Here is a 22319-nt window from a genome sequence, read left to right on the forward strand (position 1 = left end):
TTGAAGTTTGTGATGGTGTGCAGATCTTGCCATAAGCTGCGTGTGTTGTTGATGGAGAGTTGCATCTGAATCTTGTCCCTGTATTATTGTTTCGCTGCCTTGATGACTTTGTGCAGATCGTAGCTACATTTCTTGAATTCCTGTTGGTCACCGGCAACGTAAGCTCTGTGTCGTGCAGTAAGTGCTGCTGGCATGGAACTGTTGATCCAGGGTTTCTGGTTTGGATAGACCCTGACCGATTTTGGGGGGGGGGACAGCATCCTCAATGCACTTCTGGATGAAACTCGTGACCCCATCCGTGAACTCGGAGACATCCTCATCATGGAAGACATTCCAGTTGATGTCATCAAAGCAATCCTGTAGCATGGAGACCGATTGGTCGGACCAATAGTGGACGGTTTTAACTATGGCCGCCTCTTGTTTCAGCTTCTGCCTGTACTTCAGTAGCAGCAAGATGGAGGAGTGATCCAATTTTCCACATGGCGGGCGGAGGAGTGCTTTGTAAGCATTGCGGAAGGGAGAGTAGTAGTGTTTGAGTATGCTTACCTGGATATGTTAACAAAACTTCGGAGAGACTTTAGACAGCAATGCTCTATTAAAGTCACCAGTGAGAATGAGACAGAGAGATAGAGATAGAAATAGAAACACAGAACAAACAGTGCTGGAACAATAAGTGGTCAAAGACAACAGTTGCTGAAAAAATAAAGTAGGATGCTGGAAATACTCAGTGGGCTAGGCCAGCATCTGTGGAGAAAATAAAACTGAGCTAATGCAGGTTGAGGACTTTATTTTAGAACTGGATTGCTGTAAATCTAAAACAGGAAAGGTAGGAAATTCAGCAGACCAGACAGTCACAGAAAATGTAGTACGACAATTCGTTTCAGAGTTATAGCATCTGCAGCATTTTATTTTTCAATTACTGTTGAATTATCATGTTAATTCTTCATCACATTTCCAAGCTAAACTTTCAGTCTTTGATCAATTACACTGTTCCAACAAAGGTCAGTGAACAGACGTGGAGAAACATTCCGTCTACTACAGTGTAACACTTGGGACTCCAGATTGAATGAAAAAAAAATCAATCGGCCTTTTTATGCCTGTGCCAGAACTGGGCAGTTCTGATGTAAGAGCTGGAAATGCTAGGGATGCTCTGCAGGTCTGTGGGTCAGAAAGGAAAGCTTGGTGTTTCATGTCATTGACCCTTCAAGGCTGGGTTTAGTCCAAGTGCTCTTTAAATACTCAATTCTTGGTGCCTAAAACCTGATTGCCAATTAGCAGGACCATCCTAAACCCTTAAAGGGGCCGTGCCAGTTAGCCATACTCCAGAGAGTTAGAGCGTCTAAATCCTTCAAGCTGGTACGTTTGGGAGCATCTCGTAACAACTGTGGATGCAGTCTGTTGTTCTGAATATACAAATTAGGTATTCTACTGATAATGTACTTTCAACTATTTATTGCTATTTATTTATATCTGCATTTGCAGTTTGTTATCTACTATATTCTTGCTCATTCATTGATTTTGTTTCCAGCTACTGTTTTATAGATTTGCTGAGTATGCCTGCAGGAAAAAGAATCTCAGCATTGCATGTGGTGACATGTATGTAGGCTAATAATAAATTTTACTTTGAACTTTGAAACTTGATTTGAAAATATTCAAACAATTATCAAGTGATAAACCATTTGGAATATTGAAGGCACTAGGTGCACTTTCACAATGATTATTTAAAATACAAACAACACATTTTGTTAGGAAAATATAACCTTTAATGGGTTGAACAATCATTTAAAATTCCTGATTGTGACCTTCACATTTCTACCTTAAGATTATTATACAGTATTTCACTATTTTATTCACACTTACCAAATGGAAATAGCCTACTTGACAAAATATTTGTTTGACTCTTTCTACTACTACATCCACCACTGATTTTTTTTAATGTTCCGACCTAATGACAGTCACTATTGTAAAAGCTTAATTACAGATTCTGTAAAAGTGGTGCAAAAGCTGTCATTCGAGCTCCAACTTGCTTCACGGATACCCCCACAGCACCATGAAAAACACTGAAAATGCACAAAGCGGGAAATGGTAGGCAAAATAAGCCCATTCTGTCAAACCCTGCAGCATTAAATGTCTCAGTTCTTTCAACAAAAATCAATTTTTTGAAGGACAAACCAAAAAAAAAATCATGAGATGAATGAACATATCAATACTGATGCTCATCACTGACCTTGGAAAGACTTGCTGCAAATCTCAAAAGGCTCTGACTGATGGAGGCATCAGATTAAACAGTCATTACGTATACTTCTAAGAAATTTGTAAGTATGTTGAGAAAATGAGCAATCCTATTGTATTTCTTTCTCTTTTTTGTGTAGAATATACTCCATTTAGTATGGAATGAATACATTCCTTTCCTAAAGGTTAATGAACCTTCATAAAACCAGCACATAATGCTGTCATTCATAAGAATAAGCTAATTTTCATTTCTCCAAAGCTATGAAAGTAATCTAAGGTGTTGCCCATAATCACAAATTTCAGCCTTATTCTCAGTTTTGTGGTTAAAATCCACTCCTGCATTTGATATTGTGAAAGAAGATGGAAACATAATGCTAAGTGCACAGGACATCCACATACCACAGTCAGAGAAAACTGACTACCACCATCTAGAGCCAGCATTGGATGGAAAAAAATAGCAACATCATAAAATATTAGTAGAAGAGCCAAGAAAAATTTTAGCAAAATGCAACAGACTTCTTCAGTTCCCCAGCCTCTCTTGTGGAATGTGTTGCTTCCCAGAATCTCCCAACCTCATGATTACCCTTCCCAATAGCCCGTGTGCGGTTTGTTTTGAATTGCCTCACGACATCACTCTCACTGGTGCACCACTTGGCAGTGATGCAGAGCTTTTGTACATTCTGTTTTTAACATATAGCACTGCTGTACTTGAGGAAAAATTGCTGGTTGGATTAATTGTTTCTGGCTCAATGCCAAGTATCCAAATCTGTGAAGAACCTGAGCGATTTTCATCACGTTGAATAAGACTGGGATTTTTTTAAAATGTAAACCAAAGCCAAGATGATCAGCCTTTAGATACAGCTAAATGAAACTGAATTAAATTAAGAAAAAATATCTGCACAAACAAAATTAATTTGGAGATGGCATGGAAAAACCCTGATGTAAATGCAAAGCACTGCTGCTGGGAATCTGAGCTAGCATCATTATAGGAACTAGACAGGAACGGTGGAGAAGATGCTCTGCTGTTTTATACTCCACAGCTGCCACTTGACCTACTATTTCCAGCAAATGGCACTTACTTCATTGATCCAATGTTTCTGATGTGGGTTTTGGAGGGAGGGAAGGAAGGAACAAAGCATTTCAGCTGCTCCTTAGTATACGTCAAACAGTTGTGACTAGAAGAGAAAAATTAATTACTCTGAAGTACATTAAACGACAAATGCGGTAACATGTGCTCTGCTGCTGAAAAGCTGGGCACAACCTAACCCATTTCCCAATTCCATCTGATAAACCGAACAAATCATCAATAGAAAAAATAAACTTTACATCTGAATACAAACAAGACAAAATCTACAGATGCTGGAAGTCCCAGCAACACACATAAAATGCTGGAGGAACTCAGCAGGCCAGACAGCATTTATAGAAAAAGCACAGTCGACGTTTCGGGCTGAAACATTTGTCCTACTGAAGGGCCCGAAATGTCAATTTTACATCTGAATAGATCATTCCATTCAGCATGGATCAGTGAACTGAGTTGTGCAAAATCCACATGTGGAGAATGAAATAAGGCATCTAACAGCACTATTGCTACCTGTTGTATTGGGAATATAAGAGCACTGTTCCATTACTCTTTTCTTTGCAATGCCTTACTTTTCCACACTGGAATAAATACTTCAAGAATATTCCAATGTAGTCTACATTCTTGGAACTTCATGAAACAATTTTCCCTGCATAAGCTTTTAACTTGTACAAGTCTTTTTTAAAAATCTTATTGCCTTCCAAATTCTGACGACTCTTTCCATTAGTAATCAATCCTTTTCCCGTTTTGAACACAAATCCATCATCTGCTAATTTCTCAAAATGCACATTCTCCCAAGTCACAATGGATGCCGACAGAAGTCATGATGAAGATGGTTTGCTCAGGGCTCACTTTACTCTCAATTCTCTAATAAAGCAACTTTATTTTCCTTAGGTACAGAGTGCAATTATGCCGAAGTTTACATGCCAGAAATAGGCTATATGGCCCCATTGGCTTTTGTCAATCTTTACGATCTGAGGTTTATGCCAGCTACTTTATATGCCATATCACACCCACCTATTCCTCCTTGTAGTTATCTCACTTGCTTTTGAATCTAAGAATGCTATTTACCTCAACCACTCTGATTTTTTCCCCCAATAACTCTACTGCCTTTTTGTTGACCTTTGTACAATACTTTTGAGTTCAAGAGCAGCGAGGTATTGTTGCAAACCCTATAAAATCCTGGTTAGACCACACTTGGAATATTGCACTCAATTCTGGTTGCCTCATTATAGGAAAGACGTTGAAGCCTTAGAAAGGGTGTACAGGAGATTTACCAGGATGCTGCCTGGATTAGCAAGCATAACTTATGAGAATAGGTTGAGCAAGCTGGGGCTTTTCTCTTAGGTGCAAAGGAGGATGAAAGTTGACTTCATAGAAGTGTACGAAATGATAAGAGGCATAGATCGCGTGGGCAGCCAGAGACTTTTTTTCAGAAATGCCTAAAATGAGGGAGATTAGAGGAAAGAGATAAGTTCTTTACACAGATCTCAGAGATACGTTCTTTACACAGAGAATTGTGAGTGCATGGAACACAATGCCAGGGTGGTGGTAAGGCATTAGGGGCAGTTAAGAAACTCTTAGATAGGCACATGTATGATAAAAAAAAAATGGAGGGCTATGTTAGAGAAAAGCGTGAGGATTTAGAGCAGCTTAAAAATGTCGCACAATATCACGGACTGAAGTGCCTGGACTGTGCTGTATTGTTCAATGTTTTATCTCTTTCAATAAAATCTGCATTGCACAATTCTTGTGGTTAACAACTCCCTAATGTTTTGCTCTTTAAGACTACACTCCCATTTGTGATTATCACATTCAATTAGGGGCTGTTGAACTCTACTGGAACGCCAACTGAAAGAGAATGGAGCATTGCAGGAAGCCATCTTCTCCCTTTTGCTAGCCTGACAAAAGTTGCACTTTTTTGCTGCATAATTGGTTGTGGGAAATAGGTTGGAAGATCGTGCAAAAATGAAGACAAAATGGAATGATGCATAATGAAGGAATTTACAGAGTAACATCATCCCATTTAACGAAGGGTGTATGCACCTAACTCTGCTCCAAAATAGGCATCACCTTCTGGCACATTGTAATTCTCCTAGCTCAATAGAAGAGATTAATATGATAACTATAAAAGATTCTGCAATGTAAATTAAGATTTAACTTGTGCTACTACATAGACTGCATGCTGACTTTACCATGATGGATACTTCTCAAGGTCAATGGCCGGTTGATAGGTCCAGAGAAGGATCCAATCCGGTGCTGCCTGTGCAGTTTGCTCTGGAAGCTTGTGGATTTACATCATATTCTTGTTTCCTTTCACATCTCAAAGATAGCTGCAGTCTTAATTAGGGATGGAAAATTACCCCTCAAAGTAGGTAAGTGGCAAAAAAACCCCAAAAATACCCAAATAGAGGAAGACCAGCAGATATCAGGCATCACACCATTAACAAAAAAGTTTCCACTATGGGCTTTCAGGAGATTCCTGTAGATTAATTCACCCTTCTGGGTCATAGTGGTACATTTCATGGGAACTCAGGTGATCCTGAAGAGCAAAACAAAGGATTTCATATCCTTGTACAGACAGTGAACTTAAAATTGTAAATCATTGAAACTAATAGACAAGAAAACAGAAAATTTCTTAAACCCACATACTTTGTTGTGAAAATACATTTACCAGAAATATTTCCACATCTATTCTAATGTAGTAACTCACAAACTGCTGGAGGAACTCAGCAGGTCAGATAGTATTTTGCCCTTGCTCAGTAGTGTTCCCCATTTTCTCAGGCTAGACAGATAGATAACACCATTCCAGGTGAAGTTGTAGTTGAAGGCAGTTTATTACCCACCAACATGTTACAGTATGCAAAGAGCCATCGTAAAAAGACAGTACTTCTCAGTGTTCTAACAAAAGGCAGATTCAAATATTGATTGAAATTCCTTCGACTTCTAACAAGTGCTTTGAGCCACTAAATGAAATGTACAAAGATATACAATGGCCGGCCTGGTGACAAAAGCTAATTGCTCAACAACACGATAATCAGCAATCAACAACAGCCGTGAACCCACAAATAAGCAGTGATTAGAAATAAAATAACAATCTAAACCAGGCAAGACAAAACAGGTCGCATTTATGGAAGAAAATGAACAGTTGATGCTTTGGGCAAAGACCCTTGATCAGAACCCAAGTCCTCCACCATTTTGTGTGTGTTGCTTAAGATTTCTAGCACCTGCTGAATCTCTTGAGTATTCTGTTGTAGTTACAAGTACAGTAGTCACCTGAGGTGAACAACATCTTCATAGTGTGTTACTGACAGAGTGGGAAAGATTCCAAAAGCTTACAGCGCCCATGTTCTTTCGCTGTGAGATCCTGCATGTCTGTCCTTAGCACAAGGTAGGTGCTGTGCAATCCCCCGGAAAACAAACTGGAGACAATGATGTTTGTTATTGTACCATCACGCTATGACTACAGTGTAATAAATGAAATGAGGCAGTGAGCAGTGACTGTGGTTTTCAATACAGTAATTGCTAGAGGTGCAAAGAAAATAGTAAACAAACACAGATGTGTCAAGCTAACAGGAATCTGGCACCTTGGAAATGGCTGTGATTATTACATTCTTGGTTTGGTTAACCTGTTTGCCTGAGGATTGATATTTAGAGTTACCGTATAATTACTGTAGTTTTTAACAATGATCTCAATGGCTTGAGAATCCTTGGTGGACACCCATCATTTCAGATCATGCATATGTTCTCACAATACCTTTCAACTTTTGCATCAAATCCCAATGCACGCACTTCAAAACTATTTAAGTGTTACTTAAGTGCAGTACCATTTGCAACATTGTAATTATAACAACCAATTTAGACATGACCAGAACCCACACCTGGCAACTAGCTTTATTTGTCAAATGTACATTGAAACAAACAATGAAATGCAACACTTGCGTCGAATCAAAGCAGTGAGAATTGTTCTGGGCATTCCGCAAGTATTGCTATACTTCCAGAGCCAACATGCCATATCCACAACTAATTAACCCTAGCCCCTTGGGAATGTGGGAGGAAATCAGAGCACCCTGAGGAACTCTGCTTGGCCTAAGGGGAGAATGTACAAATTGCTTACAGACAACAGTGGAAGTCAAACACTGATCTTGCAGCTGACGCTGTAAAGCAACGGCTCCACCCGCTCTGCTGATGTGCCACTCCAGATAAATGATCAGATAATCTGTATACACGAGGAAATCTGCAGATGCTGGAAATTCAAGCAACACACACAAAAAATGCTGGTGAATGCAGCAGGACAGGCAGCATCTATAGGAAGAGGTACAGTTGACGAAGGGTCTCGGCCCGAAACGTCGACTGTACCTCTTCCTAGAGATGCTGCCTGGCCTGCTGTGTTCACCAGCAACTTTCGTGTGTGTTGCAGATAATCTGCATAATTGTGTCTGGACTGTCATTCTTCAATAGTAATACAACATCTAGTCATACCTTCTCAGCAGACACTCACCAGTTCAAAATGTCAGAATCAGAACCAGATTTATTACCACTGACATGATATGAGATTTGTTGTTTTGCACCAACAGCACAATTCAAAGACATACAAAATCTATGTACTACAAAATAAATAAACAACTCAAAAAGATGAACAGTGAGGTAGCATTCATGGATCTTTTGGAAATCAGATGGCAGTGGGGAAGAAGCTATTCCTAAATTGTTGAGTATGGGTCTTCAGACCTCTGTACCTCTTTCCTGATGGTATGAATGAGAAGAAGGCATGCTCTGAATGGCAAGGGTCCTTAAGAAGGACGCCATTTTCTTGAGGGTCCTCCCCTTAAAGACATCCTCAGTGGTGGGGAGAATTGTGTCTATGATGGAGCTGGATGAGTCAATAACCCTTTGCATCCTCTTTCGATCCTGTGCATTGGAGCCCCCATACCAGTCGAAATGCTTTACACCATACTTTCGTTTAACATTTACTTATATTTTTTTAAGATGAAGCAGGCAGCTATTCAACACATCAAATCTATGCTAGCTCTCCCATTAGTCCCATTCCTTATGCCATATTACTTTTCCAAAATTTGCTATTTCACTGTAATAACATTAATTTGAGGGAAAATACAATGCTCTCCTAACTAACCTCACCACTATACCAAGGTGCTAAATTCTCCCAATCCACTACTCCCGGTGCCAGTTCTTAGCTGGCTCTAGGCCATAGGTTGTTGGGCAAGACAATCTTCAGACAGCAATGTTGCTCCATAAGTCTCCTTCAATGTTGATGAGACCCAGTAATTAAAACTGGACTCCAATGCTGTTTCCAATGAGATGTCCTGTATGCCAGAAGTTAACTCGGAGTAAGACACTGCATCGATCACGATTCATTGGCATTCTAATTGTATGTTATGCCTAATGCATCCTCACTTTCTTTATTCTCCTTTAGAAGTGCACTGAAGAAGCACTTTTGATCATGGTAAAAATCATTACTTTCAAATGAGAAATTGCTTTTACTCGATAAAGTTTTGATCGAAGATTTCACCTGAATTCAATAACGGAAATATTTCTTAGTTTGTAGAATAATTTATTTTAGAACCTTAATGTATTTTGTGAATCGAACTAATTCAGGACTAATCCATTTCCTGTTTGATACAGTTGCATTAATCTCTTTAAGTTTAATTCGGATGACAGTTTTGTCTTTTTGCCTGTCCAATCTGATATTAGCTTCATGCAGTAATGAAGAAAATGCAAAGGTAACTACAAACACACACCCGTCATTCTCGGGAATACTTTCCTTTTTACTTCATGCAATTTGATTTAGTTTGTGCGATATAATGCTACATACTCACTAAATGAAACAAGAAGACAAATGAGTCACATTTGACCCTGATGAGTACTGAAGAACAAGCATCAGAACAACCATTTTTACAAACCAATGCAATCTTCAGTAATTCTGCTTCAAAGAGCCCTGGTTAATATTCCATACAATGGAGTCCTTTCTAAGAAACGCTGCTGTTTGGTGTAGCAGAAGTGATTTTCGAAGCATTGGCATTTTCACAGTATATTGACTTTTGATCTTGAAATACAAATATGAGGAGCACAAAACAATCTTATACTGATAATTTGAAAAAAAAACTGCGTATTTCTAATTTTTGGGCCTGAATGCAAAATTTTTGACTTTCTTTTACATTTTAAAAAAGACACATTCCTATATTCATCCAAGTATAAGAAATGCACGGAATCTGATGATTACCCTTATTTGTCATGCTTTTTTGTTCATACTGAAGACATAAGCAGAGACCCCAGCTGGACCTAATTCCACTCTTAACAGCAAATGCTTAACAGAGTAACTCATTATTTTCCTTCTAATTTTGTTTTCCAACAACAAAGCCTCTATCAATGATCGAGGAGGCAAATGCAAAAGGAAATTTGTGTTGCATTAACTCGCTCGCAGGCAATTTAGACTGCTCATGTGTATCTTGTTTCTAAAAAAAACCTTAATGGTAGCTCCTCACATCTTTGCTGTCAAAGATGATTACTTTCCATTTTAATACTGTGGTAACTGATAAATAATATATGGGATTCATGTGCGCTGGTGGGTACTTTGTTTGAGAAGTTGTGTGTTTCTTCTTCTGTTTCTACTGGACATCTGCATGCTAGACACTGGCCGCTCATTGCTCAATGCTCCTTCATTACTTATATGATCACCATCCAGCGATTTCCAAGTTGATGAAGAAGTTACACCTTTTCAAGAAGCTTCTGTATCATCGAAACATTCTTCTTTCCTCCTGGTAATCTCTGCCATGATGAGGCTTGGAACAGACTCCTCCCCTGTTTTGGGAGTCTGATGTTGGGCATGCAAATAATATTGACCACCCATAACAGCCGGTTAAGGGTAAGCAGAACTGATGCAAGGGAGTGTTGACCTTGGAAAAGATGATGAAGTTGGTTTGGTTATTCAGTATATAGAAGATTTTGCAGAGGCAGTGTTGGTGGACCTCTCCAGTGCTTTGAGGAGATAAAAAGGGTGTATTGTAATGCATGCCTCTGAACCGTACAGGAGGGCAAAGGTCACTGGTACACTATGAGATGTGCAGAGGCTGATGTTGTTTTTCATGTGGTCAAGAACTATGCTTGCACTCTGGTGGTGGCGATGAGTTTCATCCTGAATGTCTCTCTCTGCATTTGAGATATGGAAAGTAGTCCATACTTCCAGGTCTAAGAGTGGCTATTTATATTTGGAATTGATGCTGAGTAACAAGTTGATAGGAAACCTTTGTTTTATTTATGTTTGATGGTTCAGTCATACTTGTTCCTGGATCAGAGAGTCATAGTTTCAAGCCATACTTTCACATAAAGTGCTGGCCAATTCTTTAGTGCAGGAGTGAGGAAGCTGTACTGATGATGTGTGAACTTTTGGGAGAGAGGCAAAATCGAGATCTGGTTTGGCTGGCTTGTCTTTCTTATAGCTTTTTAACTATTTCCATGAAACTTCGCTTAATTGGGGCAGTCGCTTAATTCGGCCAAAATGTACTGGTCCCAATTAACTGGATCCACTGTACATATTTAATATATCAAGTATTACTACAATAAAGACATTAGCATTTTTCTCTGACACTGCAGCAGGGGAACTAATTGGCTCATATTTGTCGATTATCAGTGAACTTTGAAATCTACATATTTATTTTCTAAAGCTGGGCATTACTAAGAAGGCTGGCATTTAGCCTCTATTATTAATTGCCCTTGAAAATAGGATGGTTGGCTGATTTCTTGAATCACAATGGTCCTCCTGGTGGATATACTCCAACAGTGACTGAGTGGGAAATACCAGGATTTGGATTCTGTGGCGAAGATGGAACTTACAAGTCAGAATGCTATGCACCTTTAAAGCTAACCTGCAGGCAGTCATGTTCTCTGTACCTTTCCCCTTTGTCCTTCTAAGTGGTAGATAACCATGTTTTGGAAGGTGCTCTCAGAATAGCCGAGGTAGGTAACTGCACATCATTTTCTGTACTGTAGACACAGCAGTAACTTGACCCATCTATCAAAGACCCCAACCATCTAAGCCATGCTATCATCTTGCTGCTGCTATCAGGAAGAGGTATGTTTCAAGGCAGGAGTCAGATTCATGGATGACTACTTCCCAGGACAGCTTCTATCCCACTGTAATGAGATGATTGAATGCTTTCTTGTCCAATAAAATGGGCCTCATTATGACATTGTACATTATTGTCTACCTACACTGAGTTTTCTCTGTAAAAAGTAACACTTTATTCTTCACCTTGTTACTTTTTTTTAACCTACTAACCCCAATGAACTGATCTGTATGAATGGTGTGCAAGACATGTTTTGGTACATGTGACCTTGATGCATGTGACAATAATAAAGCAATTACTAGATTTTGAACCAACTGGGACAACTCCAAACACAATAGTTTAACAGCATTATGGCCACTTTGCATTAAAACAAAATTTGTATTTCTTTTGTTCTAATTGGGTTCCTTCTTGTAAAAATTGTGTATCATTTGTTTATGTTTAATTTACGCTCTTCTCATGAATACTGTTTATATGACATGTGCTTATAATGCTGCTGCAAAGAAGTTTATCTTTGCAAATGTGCAAATTACAATAAAGACGATATTGACCCCAGTCTTGCAGGAAATGAATGCACTGGGTAGCGGAGGAGATAACATTCAAATCCGCTGGCTTGGTCCTGGATGCTATCAAGACTCCAGCATGCTGTTGGAAATGCACTCATCCAGCAACATGGACATTCCTGGCCATGCATTGTAGATTACTGTTTTTTCACGTTGTATTGCTTATGTGAGCTTTTACAGGATGAGATATGGTTGTATGCCAATTTGAGATAGGTGGCTTATCCTCAGAGATCTGCGACCGACCTGGAGAGGGCAATCAACCTATCCCAAGAGGGAAGCAGCTTAATTTCCACACCAACACTGCCATGCCGTTAGGATTGCTGATTAACCTAGTTAAACTAAATGCACTGGCCACTTTACTACTAACATGCTGTATTCGCCCATTATCAGCTGTATTTCCCCATATGCAGTGGCTCAAGGTGCTTTACGTCAGCTTCTGAAGGGCACCATAGAGAAGGCAATAACTAAATCTTTTGTTGGCAATGTTTACATTGCCAAAACTTTTACAGGAAGCTGCAGGGTGGCTAAGGTTTTGTTTATAATTGATGCTTGAACATAGGAAAATTAATAAACAAAATATTTAAATATTTCTAGGAACTGCTATCTAAATTTGATGCTTGAACTGTACAAATGAACAAACGTCTTTGGCTTTCCACAACTACTACCAGTTAATGCAAATATTCTGATATGCTTATCTTTGATTCACAGCAAAGGTTGAAAGAAATAAGGTAGAAAGAAAACCATGCCCTCATCACCCTTTCAGAAAAAGTCCAGAAGTTTTCACAATTAAAGTACATTGGATGTGCAGTCACAAATTTAATGCAGGGAATAAGGCAACTGGCAAGCTCTTACTAAAAACAACATGTTAACAAGCAGATTTTTTTTTTCAAATTTCAGAAATAGTGATTGGGGAATAAATACCAGCCAGAACATCTGTTCTTTCTCAAAATAATACAATTAAATCTTTCACATCCATCTGAGAGAGCAGATGGGCCCTCAGTTTAGCATCTTAACAGATAATGTGTACACTATATGAAAATAAACTCCATCCTCCTCTTACAATTTGCTTTGCTACTTTCGGGGAGTAAAAGGAGATTAGGTTAATATGACATAGAGAAAAAGGCTGATGCAAATTTAATTGGATGAATGGGATTGCTTCCATGTTGTAGCACTCAACGTTATGCTATAAAAGGGGATGAAAATGCTAGATTCAGACTACACATTCAAACTTTCAGCAATCACTGCTAAAATATGAACAGGAATATTTTGGACATTTCCAGAACATCACTGGGAAGGCAAAGGATTGGGCAAGACCACAATTACCTGTGGATGACCCCCAGTATGCACAACAACTTGCATAAGGGAGGTAAATGAGTTATTGAAACAGAATGAAACAAATCATTTCACAACTACAACTCTAGGACTTTCAGGACATGTTAATCTTCAGAAAACAGCTTAGTAAAAACATTACACAACTGTTCTTGCATAACCACTTTTTCAATCATTTGATCGATTCTTGAGTTCTTGATCAATAAACAACGTTTGGTTCAGGTGCACATTAATAGTAGCTGACTATGTGCTGAATAAAATGCTGGCATGATTAGTGAGTGTATATGAAGCGATTCACATCTTATAGATATCAGGCTAGTTTTCTCCCAGTCAAAACCTCGGTCTTTTTTCTTAGCTCCCTTAATGTAAATTGCTATTGACAGTGGCAAACTGCTACTGTTGCCACTGGTCAATACAGTAAATATGTTTATTTAAAAAATGGATGAATTCACAATACTTCAGATGTACTCTTGAGTTGGTGTGATCACCAGAGGTGAGGCCGAATACTATGGCAGATACAAGATCCCATTGGGAGGTGGGTGGCAGAATTGAACGCAGAGCACTCAGCCTCAGAAAGCAAAGATGGCAAGGTTGGCAAATCACATTCATGTGTATTTATCTGGGAATTTTGAATTGATGGCACTTATATGGGGAAATACTTGACACTTTGTCCCAAAGTGCTTGAGGCATTTTATGGCCATATGAAGTAGAGCCGTGCTTCCTCTTAATCTTATTCTTTGTGCGTTATATAATGTAGGTTCACAAGATGTTAATCAGATACGAATTCCCTCTGAGCTTTAATCTGCTGCCACTGTTTTGCAGTGGTCTGCAGTTAAACAAATTTCATCTATTCTGATGAAAGGTTATTAATCAGAAATGGTCACGTTCTCTCTTTCTCTGTTCGGCCAGACCTGAAGAAATTTGCTGCACTTGTATCCTTAAGCCATGGGTAACCTTTTCCCACCTTAGGCTGGAACACCTTTGATATGCTATTTTAGGAATATACCTCAAAATCCAGTGATTTCAATTTTTTCAGTCAAGTTCAAACTTGAAAGAGCCACCCTTTTCTTTAATGATCACTGCAGGTAAAGCAGGTGTCCTGACTTTAGCAGTGGCTCCAAACTTTCCGTCCATGACTTCCTCTCCACCATCGCAGCTCAAAGTAAATTTATTATCAAAGTACATGTACGTCACCATTTATAACCATGAGAGTCATTTACTTGTGGGCATACTCAATAAATCCATTATAGTCATAACTGAATCAATGAAAGACCACATCTACTTGGGTGTTCAACCAGTTCACCAAAGGCAACAAACTGTGCAAATACAAAAATAAAGAAATAATAATAAACAAATAAGCAATAAATATTGAGAACATGAGATGAAGAGTCCTTGAAAGTGTGTTCATAGGTTGTGGGAACATTTCCATGCCCCCGGTTTAAAACTCTGATGGTTTAGAGGTAATAACTGTTCCAGAACCTGGTGGTGTGAGTCCTGAGGCTCCTGTACCTTCTTCCTGATGGCAACAGTGAGAAGAGAGCATGACCTGGGTGGTGATGGATGCTGCTTTCCTGCAACAGCATTTTGTGCAGTAGATATGCACAATGATGTGGAGGGCTTTACCTGTGATAGACCTATATCCACTACTTTTTGTGGGACCTTCTGTTCAGGGGCATTGGCATTTCCATTTCAGACTCTGATGCACCAGTCAGTATACTCTCCACCACACATCTATGGAAATTTGTCAAAGCTTTAGATGTCATTCTAAATCTTTACAAACCCCTGAGGAAATAGAAGTGCTACTGTGCTTTCTTCATAATTGTCCTTGTGGGCCCAGGACAGGACTTCCGAAATAATACCACCAAGGAATTTAAAGTTTCTGACCCTCTCCATCTCTGATCCCCCGATGAGGACTGGCTCATGGACCACTGGTTTCCTTCTCCTGAAGTCAATAATCAGCTCTTTGGTCTTGCTGACGTTGAGTTATGTTGTTATGGTACCACTCAGCCAGATTTTCAATTTCCCTCCTATATGTTGATTCATCCTTGATTCGGCCTTTGACAATGGTGTCGTCAGCAAACTTGAATATGGCAATGGAGCTGTGCTTAGCCACACAGTCATAACTGTAAAGCGAATAGAGCAGGGGGCTCAGCACACATCCTGTACTGACAGATGTCAGTCTTCAATAAATTCAGTTGACTCTAAATGACATCAAGAAATTGCTGCAAGCAAGTGACACAGCAAAGGCTAACAGAAGAAAAGCTATAGCTACAACCAGTTGAGCACCTTCACTCCATCTCCAATAAGTGGAATTTCCCAGTTCTAATTCCTGTTCCCATTCCCAATGTGACATGTCAGTCCACAGCCTCCTCTTCTGCAACGATGACGCCTCCTTCAGGGTGGAGGTACCACACCTCATATTCCATTTAGGTAGCCTCCAACCTGATGGCTTGACCATCTATTTCACCTTCTCATAATTTTTTCCCTCCCCTTCCCTCTTCTTCTATTCCCCATTCTTGCCTCTTACCACTTTTCCTCAACTGCCTATCACCTCCCTCTGGTGTCCCTCCTCCTTCCCTTTCTCCTATGGTTCATTCTTCTTTCCGATCAGATTCCTTCTTCTCCAGTTCTTTTCCACCTATCACTTCACCCACCCCCCCCCCCCCACTATCCCCACCTACCTGGTTCACCTATCACCTCCAGCATGTCCTTTTCCCCTCTCCTCATCTTTTTATTCCACTCCTGATGAAGGGCCTTGGCCCAAAACATTGACTGTTTATTCATTTCCATAGAAGCTGTCTGACTCCAGCACTTAGTGTGAAATAGTCGCTTTTAAGAGTTCCAAGAAATTACCATCTGTACCAAGATAGAATCTAACCACCTACCTTTTTCTGTTGAATGCTATATGGATATTCAAAACGCAAGGGTAAACATGTTCCCACAAAGAAGGGTGTGACCCACAGATCCAGAATGACCTGCTTGATAAGGTGCATAAAGTGTAGGATAAGGCAGAAAGGGAGACCTCTGGCAGACACAGAACCCAACCCAGCTGAAAGACTGCAAGAACATCAAAAATGTAGGAGTAAATTTAAAAAAAGGAAATTAGCAAAGAATGAAATTACTGCAAACCATTCTAAAGGTGGGTATAGGGTATAAATCTTCATTTGAAATACACAGATTAATTGAAACTTTCAGTAATGAGTCCTGAAAAGGTTAACAAGGAGGATTGATGAGTAGCTGAACATTTGATGTAATCTACTTGGATATCAGCAAGGCTTTTGTCAATAATCTACTTGGTAGACTGGGTAAAATAAACCCAGGAGATCCAAAGAAGTGTGGATCTAAAGCTGGAACAGGGCCACATACCGTTTGCTACTTGAGCATTACAAGAACATCACATGTTTCCAGTTGTCGAGCTGAGCAATGCAACTCCTTCTCTCTTTCAGGACAACGTGGAGGATATTGCTATCTGGTGAGATTTGGGTATGACTGAGTCACCTTGTTAGTTCTTTCCACGAATGGAGTATTCATTGAGTCATAAAGTCACACATCATGAAAACTGGCCCTTCAGTTGAAATTGTCGATGCCAACCAAGATTCCTTTTTAAACTCGTTTCTTTTTCGTCGATACCTTTCCTATTGGTGTACTTTGTCCAAGTACCTTTTAACCAACTGCTTATCTAAGTCTGTGGTCAGCTGAGTGTGGAAATATTATGAAAAAAACTTCACATCCAATTCTCCTCCTCACATACAGTTGTTCCTTTATCCTATGATTTCTTCTGAGTTACAAGCTACAAATGGACTCACTGGTACTCCTTATTTTTCTTATTTCAGGACAGGCCTAACCCTATGCTTTCAGATAGCTATAACCGGAAGAGGAAAAGCTAGAAGGCAAAGAGGAGGAGGAAAGGGAAACCCAGATGTCAAGGTCAATTCACCAGAGAAATATATTCATATTATGCCCACAAAATGCACACTTTCAAGCCTTACTACTGAAGGTAAAATACGGTCTATTGCAAGGAATTCAACTTGACCAATTATAAAGGGGGAGGGAGGGGAGATATAATGTTTCTATGTAAAGCCAGATGAATCATTCATTACAACTTTAATACATTCATCCAGCATAAAAGTCAGAACTCTGATTTGGATTTGCTACTTCACAGCTACAGTGAGCAAGTTTCAATCGCGACCTCCACTGTTGCCTGTTTGGAATTTGCTTCCTGTGATTAAGTAAAGTGTTCTTCAGATGCTTCAGTTCTGTTCCCATTTCAAGGACATGCATTTAATTAGAGATGGTAAATCAACTGTAGTGGATAACTAAGTGGTAGAAACTAAGGGAGTTAGTCACAATATGAGAGAATATAAATGGATCTTTGTGTATTAGTGCAAACAGGTGCTTGATCGTCAGTCAGTATAGACTGTGTTGAGGGATGTGTTTGCATTCTGTTTGACTTTATGACAGTTGCCACCTGTAAACAGTAAAGAGACCTGATTCAGAGATAAAGCCCATCTGGTCAACTATCAGAATGAAAAGAAGAAATATCCTCCATCCTTCAGAAACACAGCATACAACTGAATGGAAGGTTCAGCAAGTATGGATGTTAGAACCCGTGATGCCAATGTGTTTTCTACAGGTCAATCTGTTTGAAAAGATGTAGGGTTGATGCTTCACAAGAAATATCAAGTAATTAATAAAATAATAATGATTTACATAATCTTATGAATGGATAAAACTTCCATGTTAATCACCAGGACAGCCAATTACCGCTCACTGCTAAGTAATCTTGTTCAGAGCCTGCAGGTGTTTGCCTTATTTGCCTAAACGTTTTGCAGTATTGTATTAAGTCAGAAAATCTGCTCACAAACAGCTGAGACAGACTATTCACTTGTCAACTGTCTTTTCCAGTTACACATGTGCACAGGAAGAAAAGTTGTTAATCTATATTATACCATGTTGTTTCTGCTTTCATACACACAATTTGAGAGATTAAACATTGGGGTACAGGAAGCTCCCTTTAAATGAGCCTGAAAATATAACTTCAATGCAAATAACGTGGAATGATGTAATTACACAGCTGACATCATCTGATAATGTTTATGCCACCTGCCTGTGTTCAGGGTTGACAAACATAAAAGTAGTATAGAGTAAATTTAACAGATCAGTATCAGTTCTGGAGCCACTTACTCTTAGCTCTTCACTTTTATTCTTGGAAATTACTTTATGGCAAATTCATTCCATCTGACTTCCCCAGCATTATTTGTCGGTTTACACGAGTTTAAACCGACGAGTTTGAGTAGAAGTGGACAGATATGGAAATCAAACCTAGCGGGATCTGCACCTTATCGTCTACCTGCACTGCACCTCCTCTGTAAGCGTAATAATTTATTCTGCACACGGTTATTGTTTTATCTTGTACTACTCAATGCACCACTGTAATGAATTGATTCGTATGAATGGTGTTCAACAAGTTTTTCCACTGTGCCTCAGTACATATGAAAATAATAAGCCAATTTACTAATTTATGTAGCTCGAGTTACAAATCTTTCTGACATTAATGATCTATAGGGTTAACTGAACTAATTGAATAGAAAGGTCCAAATTTACTTCTGCAGAAAACAAGATTATTTAGACAAGAAATTAAATCATGGACAGAATTGTTGAGGCTTAGGGTTGGACCATATGACAATAAGATATAGGAGAAGAATGAGGTCATTTGGCTGATCAAGTCTACTCTGCCAGTTCATTATGGCTGATCTATTTTTCATCTCAACCCCAATCTCCTGCCTTCCCCCATATCCCTTCACGCCTTAACCAATCAAGAGTCTATCAACCTGTGCATTAAATATACATAAAGTCTTGGCCTCCACAGCCACCTGTGGCAATGAATTTTACAGATTCACCACTCTCTGGCTAAAGAAATCCTCATCTCTGTTCTAAAAGGACTCCCCTCTATTCTGAGGCTCTGATCTCTGATCTGAGACTTTCCCACCAGAGGAAACATCCTCTCCACATCCACTCTATCAAGTCCTTTCAACATTTGATAGGCCCCTATTAGGTCACTCCTCATTCTTCTGAATTCTAGTGAGCACAGGCCTAGAGCCATCAAACGCCCTTCATATGACAAGCCATTCAATCCTGGAATCATTATCATGAAACTCCCTTGAACCCTCTCTACTGTCAGCACATCCTTTCTAAGATAAGGGGGCCAAAACTACTCACAATACTCCAAGGGAGGTCTCACCAGTGCTTTGTAAGGCCTCAATATTACATGCTTGCTTTTATATTCTAATCCTCTTGAAATGAATGCCAACATTGCATCTGCCTTCTTCACCACAGACTCAAACTGCAAATTAACCTCTAGGGAATCCTGCACATGGACTCCCAAATCCCTTTGTGCCTCAGATTTTAGAATTTTTTCTTCATTTTGAAAATAGTCCACCCTTTTATTTATTCATCCAAAGTGCATGACCACACACTTCTTGATACTGTATTCCATCTGCCACTCCTTTGCCCATTCTCCTAATCTGTCCAAGTCCTTCTGCAGCCTCCCTACTTCCTCAAAACTCCCCTCCTATCTTCGTATCATCCCCTAACTTGCTCACAAAGCCAACGAAATCCATCATACAAGTCACTGACATATAGTATAAAAAGAAGTTCCTTACTCAGACCCCTGTGGAACGCGACTAGTCATCGGAAGCCAACCAGAAAAGTCTCACTCTATTCCCACCAATCAGCCACTGCTTGTTTGATGTTAGTAGCTTTCTTGCAATACCATGGGCTCTTAACTCGTTCAGCAACCTCATATGTGGCACCTTGTCAAAGGCCTTCTGAAAATCCAAGTACACAACATCAACCGATTTCTCTTTGGCTATCTTGCTTGTTATTTCTTCAAAAAATTCCGACAAATTTGTCAGGCAGGATTTTCCCTTGAGGAAGCCATGCTGACTACAGCCTATTTATCATGGTGCCTCCAAGTACCCTGAAACCACATCCTTAATAATCAACTCCAACATCTTCCCAACCACTGAGGTCAGAGTAACTGGCCTATGATTTTCTTTCTTTTGCCTCGCTCCCTTCTTGAAGAGTGGAGTGACATTTGCAATTTTTCAGTCTCCCGTAACCATTCCAGGATCTAGTGATTCTTGAAAGATCATTACTAATGCCTCCACACTCTCTGCAGCCATCTCTTTCAGAACCCTGGGTTGTACACCATCCGGTCCAAGTGACTTATCTACCTTCAGACCTTTCAGTTTCCCAAGAACCTTCTCCCTAGTAATGGTATCTTTACACACTTCAGGACCCCTAACACCTGGAACTTACACCATATTGCTAGTGTCTTCCACAGTGAAGACTGATGCAAAATACTCATTCAGCTCATCTGCTATTTCCTTGTCCCCATTACTACCTCTCCAACATTGTTTTCCAGCAGTCCAATACCCACTCTGGCCTCTCTTTTACACTTTATGTATCTGAAGAAACTTTTGGTATCCTCTTTAATATTATTAGCTAGCTTACTTTCGTATTCCAACTTTTCCTTCTTAATGACTTTTTTAGTTGCCTTCTGTTGGTTTTTAAAATTTCCTAATCCTCTAACTTTTCACATTTTTTTGTTATATGCCCTGTCTTAGGCTTTTATGTTGGCCTTGATTTTTCTTGTTAGCCATAGTTGTGTCATCTTGCTTTTAGAATACTTCTTCCTCTTTGGGATGTATATACCTTGTGTCTTCTGTATTGCTTCCAGAAATTCCAGTGTTGCTGCTCTGCTGTCAATCCTGCCAGTGCTCTTTTCCAATCAATTTTGGCCAGCTGTACTCTCATGCCCCTGTAATTCCCTTTGCTCCACTGTAATTCTAATATATTCTCAAATTTCAGGGCGAATTCGATCATATTATAGTCACTTTCTCCTAAGGGTTCTTTTACCTTAAGCTCTCTAATCAATTTCCAATGAATTGCACGACATCCAGAATAACTGGTCCCCAAGTGGGCTGAACCATGAGCTTCTCCAAAAAGCCATCTTGTATGCATTCTAGAAATTCTTCCTCTTGGGATCCAGAACCAAGCTGATTTTCCCAATCTATCTGTGTATTGAAATCCCCCATGACCATCGTAACAATGCCCTTTTAGCATGCATTTTCTATCTACTGTTGTAATTTGTAGACCACATCCTTACTACTGTTTGGGGGTCTGTATACAACTCCCATCAGGGTCTTTTTACCCTTGCAGTTCCTTAGTTCTACCCACAATGATTCAACAACTTCTGATGCTATGTTACCTCTTTCTAATGATTTTATTTCATTTTTTACCAACAGAGCAATGCTGCCTCCTCTGCCTGTCCTTTTGATACATTTGGACGTTATTCTCCCAGCAATAACTTTCTTTCAGCCATGATTCAGTGATGCCTACAACATCAAATATGCCCATCTGTGACTGGGCTACAAGTTCAACTACCTTAATTCTGTACACTGCACACATTCAAATATAACACCTTCAGTCCTGTTTTCACCCTGTTTGATTTTGTCTGTCTTTTACATTGTAACTCGTCCTGTTAGGGTTAATATTGTACGACAGTTCCAACATTCAGTTCTATTATGCTGCATTCTGCAGAGAGGGCAAATTTCTGAACAGCTTCATTATATTTTCCTCTGCCAGACTGCATACATACTTTAGCACTTTGCTTCTCTTACACACGTGACATATCGCTGCTGTTCTTGTCGGAGACGCCAGGCATGATTCAGCCAGTTCTGAGACAGCCGGATAAAACCTGCCACTGAGTTGTGTAACTATCCCCCAAGTGTACCATTTGATGGGGAGACGTAGGACATACCACTTTCCACTTGTCAGCTCTATTCTGATGTTGTGGCAGCATCATAACAGCCAATCTCTGCCAATACTGCCCAAAAATCTACTGCTACAGTAAGGTAACGCACAAAAAAGCCTCTGGTTCATTCTCAGAACAAGCGTTTACTTCACTGGGATTCTGTGTAATTTAAAGAGAGCCATAAATGGACCATGTTGCATCTCCCAAAGAAAACAACCAAT

General features: G+C 39.6%; 1 protein-coding gene across 4 annotated transcripts in view; it reads right to left on the minus strand.

Annotated features, from left to right (window-relative positions):
• The window catches only part of gab2 (GRB2-associated binding protein 2), a 285446-nt gene that overhangs the window by 50610 nt on the left and 212517 nt on the right, over nt 1-22319 (minus strand). The window lies entirely within an intron of this gene.

The sequence above is a fragment of the Mobula birostris genome, chromosome 7 (assembly GCF_030028105.1).
Source record: "Mobula birostris isolate sMobBir1 chromosome 7, sMobBir1.hap1, whole genome shotgun sequence".
NCBI classification, from domain to species: domain Eukaryota; kingdom Metazoa; phylum Chordata; class Chondrichthyes; order Myliobatiformes; family Myliobatidae; genus Mobula; species Mobula birostris.